Genomic DNA, 6,131 nt, shown 5'->3' with positions numbered 1-6,131 from the left:
TTCATATCTCTTTTGTGTGCCATCCAGGAGGGAGGTTAAGGAGCTGGGGAAAACATTAAGATTTACTATTGTCCGTATGTCTGTCTGTCCATTATACATTATGCCATTTTCTTATCCTCCAGGGCATCTAAGCTGGTATTTTAACTATTGCCAAGTTTGATCTAAGTAGCAATTAAGCTAACAAAATTACCAGAAGGAGGAAATCTTACAGTCATTGAACAGTCAAAGCTTTTACATGAGATCTAATTAACCCACATGTGCGTAAGAAGATACCCACATGTGTATGATATCACATTGTCATGACGTCTTATTTTTATTACATCCCTATTGAATATAATTATCTAAGCAATTTCCCTTTTAGGAATTTCGCAGAGATCTTAAGTGTCTATAGCCCTGCACATAAGGCATATTATCACATGTTTGATGTGGGAGTGAAATAAAGCTACTACATAAATGGTATCACACTAATGTAATAAAGCTTTAAGGTTTATGTCATCTTTTAAGTATAAGAAACATTGGTCAAATTGTTTTGGTCTGTAAAAGGTCAAGAAAGAAGACATTTTGATGATTCAGCAAGAAAAGCTTACATTATGATAAAAATCAAATTACTTTTGTGTCTTTCCACATTGAATTTATTAAACTTGTTGAATAAAATTGATGAAATGCTCAGCAGAGTCTCACATTTTTGCTTTATTCAACTTGTTTAATAAATTCAATGTGAAAAAAGTCATGCAATATCCCCTGTTGTAATTATGTGATTATGTGTTTGAAATATTATATTGTTTTGCACTGGATAATTTGTTTCTAGTAAAAGAGCGATTAATCCTAGAGCGATTAATCCTAGGCTGTTACTGTGTTGGTGCGCCGTAAAACCCAAATAAATAAATAAATAAATAATCCTAGGCCATAGGGGTTAAATGTAACAGCCGGGTATATTTTATGGTAGAGTCATTTATAGGTAAGTTGTTACCTATATATGTTTATATAGCAATTGATTGTATTGGAGGATAAAATTTTTAAGAATAGACCATGAGCAGTCACTTTTCTTTGTGTCCGATTAGATCATAAATTTTCATACTAATTTTAAATATGCCAATTATTTCCAAACATTTTAAGTTTCTACTTTGTTTTGAATATGAATGGTAACAGTTTTACCTCTTTCAACTGTTGTATATTGCTTGCAACAATGCATTAAAATTGTAAACAGATGATAGCTGCAACTGCAAATATCCAAGAGATTGGACCAATGAGAATTCTCGGAATTATGAGAAATAGGCATAGTGCTAGTTAATGTTTACAGCACTCGAATTAGCCAATCATCCTGGAAATAAAAGCAGAAATGGAATCATTGTGAATAAAATGTTATCTAAATATTATACATTAATTTTTTGTTATCAGTATGCAACTGTATATCCCCATACAGCTGTTAACTTTATCTTGAAAATGGAAAAAACGACCTTGAACAGCTTTTCATGCCCCCGAAGGGAGGCATATAGTTTTTGAACCGTCTGTCTGTCGGTCTGTCCGCAATTTTCGTGTCCAGTCCATATCTTTGTCATCCATGGATGGATTTTCAAATAACTTGGCATGAATGTGTACCACAGTAAGACAACGTGTCGCGCGCAAGACCCAGGTCCGTAGCTCAAAGGTCAAGGTCACACTTAGATGTTAAAGGTCATTTTTCATGATAGTGCATTGATGGGCGTGTCTGGTCCATATCTTTGTCATCCATTGATGGATTTTCAAATAACTTGGCCTGAATGTGTACCACAGTAAGACGACGTGTCATGCACAAGACCCAGGTCTGTAGCTCAAAGGTAAAGGTCACACTTAGACGTTAAATGTCATTTTTCGTGATAGTGCATTGATGGGCGTGTCCGGTCCATATCTTCGTCATTCATGCATGGATTTTAAAATTATTGGGCATGAATGTGTACCACAGTAAGACGACGTGTCGCACGCAAGACCCAGGTCTGTAGCTCAAAGGTCAAGGTCACAACTTGTATCACCATAAGATCTTGGTTCCTTTCTTGAACTGGCGAGATTCCGTTATGGGTTCAGAGTGATGGCCCCTGAAAGGGCCAGAATTAGCTATTTTGACCTTGTCTGCACAATAGCAGCTTCATTTATGATTTGAATTTAATCAGACTTGCACAAAACTTGTGTCACCATAAGATCTCGGTTCCTATATTGAACTGGCCAAATCCCATAATGGGTTCCAGAGTTATGGCCCCTGAAAGGGCCAAAATTAGCTATTTTGACCTTGTCTGCACAATAGCTGCTTCATTTATGATCTGATTTTAACCAAACTTGCACACAACTTGTATCACCACAAGATCTTGGTTCCTTTCTTCAGCTGGCCAGATTCCATCATGGGTTCCAGAGTTATGGCCCCTTAAAGGTCCAAAATTGGCTATTTTAGCTTTTGCAGCCATATAGAGACTTCATAATGGTTATATTTGATATAAACTTCCAAAATACCTTCAACAACAGTAAATCTTGGATTCCATGAGAAATCAGATCCAGTTGTAGGTTCCAGAGTTATGTTATATCTGATTACCTCCCCTGATTGTAATCAAAATGGATTTATATCAGTAACTTCTTATAGGACTTATTTGAAATTTCATTATTGTCATTAGTTGGACTGAGCCAATCAGGGTAGATAACTATGGACTGATTTTATATCAAATTACCTCCCTTTATTTCAAATTAAAATGGGTATATTTTCGTAACTAATGAAGATACTGATCTGAAATTTCATTTATGTCAACAGATTTATTTGGCAGATCCTTCTTTTGTTCACTTACAATAATTTTTTTTTAATTACTTCCCTTTTACATTACTATAAATAGCTTATTTTTAGTAACTTTTTTATTATTGGCCGTAGGGAAAAACCGAGACCACTTTTCTGTGTTACAACATAGATGGTACCGCCAATTTTTAGGTGTATTTTGACATATCTGTACCTTGTAAGAATTTTTTTTCTTTTTGGTTAAATTTCTTCCCTTTGTTGTTCCTGTCCTTTGGACTTAGATCTTTTTTCTGAGGACCTTCTTGTCCTCAAGTGCAGTGATAACAGGTGAGCGATATAGGGCCATCATGGCCCTCTTGTTGAAATTGTGAGCATGTTGCTGTTTTCCTCCTCACAGAAAATAACTGAAAACTTTATTTTCAAAGCTCAACTGAACACAAATAATGAGGTATTGAGTTCACTGAGTTCACAATTTTTTCATCGTTCATTTATTCATCCTTTTTCATCCATATAACTGAAATATTGGATACATCCTATCTTGAGCAATCTTCATGAAGCTTTCTTGGGCTGTATACAGGCAAATGGTCTCCAAGAAGCATGATAAAGGGCATGTTAGATGAATTGAAATTAGGTGAGGGCATTGAATAAATCATGATTATTATTTTCCTCGCTATTAGGTCATATGAGGTAATCTTTTTTTAAGCATTCTGAATGAAGTTTGTATACATAAATCACAGGAGCTCATTAGAAGTCACATTTTTGCATAAAACTTGCACAAAACATATAGCTACAAGAGCTAGCAACAATTTGATAAATAGTTTTACAGGATTTTGCCAAAATTGCCCAATTTCTTAATGTCATCACAGTAGAAACTTACTTAGAATGTATATATTATTGCCAGAAGATTGTAAATGGGCAAAATAACATCAGTTGCATATTGTTAAGACACATGAGGTGCTATTCTATAAACAGTCCTGAAACTTATATAGAATAAGTTTATTCACAAGATCTGGAATGAATTTGATAAATGATAAGATTTCTCCACAACAGTTATGGTCCTTGAATTAGTTGAAATAGCCATAATTTACATTTTTAGCTCATCTGATTTTTCGAAGAAAAAAAAGAGGAGTGATTGTCATCACTTGATCGGCATCGGTGTTGGCGTTGTCTGGTTAAGTTTTATGTTTAGGTCAGTTTTTCTCCTAAACTATTAAAGCTATTGCTTTGAAACTTGCAACACTTGTTCATCATCAATAGCTGAATCTGTACAGCAAGAAGCATAACTCCATCCTGCTTTTTCAAGAGTAATGGCCCCTTTTGGACTTAGAAAGTATCAGATTTCTTGGGTTAAGTTTTTTGTTTAGGTCAACTTTTCTCCTAAACTGTCAAAGCTTTTGCTTTAAAACTTGCAAGACTTGTTCACCATCAATAGCTGACTCTGTATAGCAAGAAGCATAACTTCATCCTTCTTTTTGCAAGAATTATGGCCCTTTTGGACTTAGAAAATAGATTTCTTGGTTAAGTTTTATGTTTAGGTCAGTTTTTCTCCTAAGCTATCAAAGCTATTGCTTTAAAACTTGCAACACTTGTTCACCATCAAAAGCTGACTCTGTACAGGAAGAAATGTAACTCCATCCTGCTTTTTGCAAGAATTATGGCCCCTTTTGGACTTAGAAAATATCAGATTTCTTGGTAACTTAAGTTTTGCGTTTAGTTCAACTTTTCTCCTTAACGGTCAAAGCTATTGCTTTAAAACTTGGAGCAGTTATTCGCCATTAAACGTTGACTCTGCACAGCAAGTACCGTAACCCTACATTGCTTTTTGCAAGAATTATGGCCGCTTTTGACTTAGAAAATCATGGGTAGGACACTGTTTCTATTATACAGAGACAAAAAATCAGATGAGCGTCTGCACCTGCAAGGCGGTGCTCTTGTTGGAATATTGGTAGCCACAATTATTTTGAAATCTTAATGATTCTTGCATAGCATGTATGAAGTCCTAAAATCTTCTGCAAATATGATCAAATTACACATGAGTTGTGGTCCTTGACCATCAAAATTATCGTATTGTGCATAGTGACAAGAAGGCGAGTTTGATGAAATTTTCAGAAAATATAAATAGCAACAAGATTCTGCATAGTTTGATGATTGGCACTATCGCTTAAATAACTTCAGATTTATTGTGCTTGAATCTTTCAAAATTGATAGGTTTCACATTGTTTGAAGCTTACTATCTTCATTACTAGTTCCCTACCAGTAGAACACCGGAAGGGACTCTGTCCATCCGTCTGTCTGTCTGCAAATCTGGATCTTGCAATTACTCGGTAAGTATTAGAGCTAGGTTTATAAAACTCAATATATTTGTAGAGGGCAATATGTAAATTATGTACGTAGATCCATGTAGCTCAAAGCTCAAGGTCACTATGGAAGGTCAAGTAAAATGTTTCCACTTCATAACTTTTATGTGCATTGATGGGCTAGACACAAACGCTCACAAACAAACACGATGAGACAATATGTCAACATGATCTATGCTTGTCGGTTAAAGATGAAGGTCACTGTTTTAGGTCTACACTAGTGCACAAAAATGTTCCCTATGATTAGACTATGAGTCACGCACATGGCCCATGGTTGTCGGTCAAATGTCAAGGTCGCTATAGAAGGTCAAATAAAAGTGTTACCACTCCGTAACTATAATGTGCATTGATGGATTATCTTCTAACTGCACACAAATATTCCCATTGATGAGACAATGTATCGCGTACATGATATATACTTGTAGGTCAAGGTCACTATTGCAATTTAAGTAAAAATAATGATTGTTTCTTAGCTCTTAAATGCCTTGGAGCATTTTTAGTCCTAACATTGTTGCCAACAACCACAAGGGACGAACACACAGGTAGGGGACTTTTGTATTGCCCACTGCAAAACTCGGACACTTGCTAACATGGAAGTTTAAAGCTTTCACAAAAATAATCACATTTGAAGCAGAGGCACAAACTACATTATATGCACTTTACTTGACATCGATTACCATTCACTGTCGACAAAAAAGAACTATATGGACGAGAATAACCAAGTTACAATGGAAACTTTTACTGAAAGCAAATGGACTTTTTGTATGTTGTGAGTCGTATGAAGAGCGCACAACCAGAAAGACAACTCGAGCTTAAAGGAGACCAAGCTGAAACGAATTAAATGTAGTTTTAGACATTGAGCGATTTGCCGGATCCCTGATTTAGTCTAATTTTATGCCATAATTGATCATAGTTATAGTTCATACTTATAATATTTATTTTAGCTCGGTTATGTCGAAAGTTTGATCCAAATGACCTCCAGGTAATTTTGAAAATCTTAGGCACAAGAATTATTAAGGGAA

This window comes from Mercenaria mercenaria, chromosome 4 (assembly GCF_021730395.1).
Source record: "Mercenaria mercenaria strain notata chromosome 4, MADL_Memer_1, whole genome shotgun sequence".
NCBI lineage: Eukaryota > Metazoa > Mollusca > Bivalvia > Venerida > Veneridae > Mercenaria > Mercenaria mercenaria.
This window is presented reverse-complemented; position numbering follows the sequence as displayed.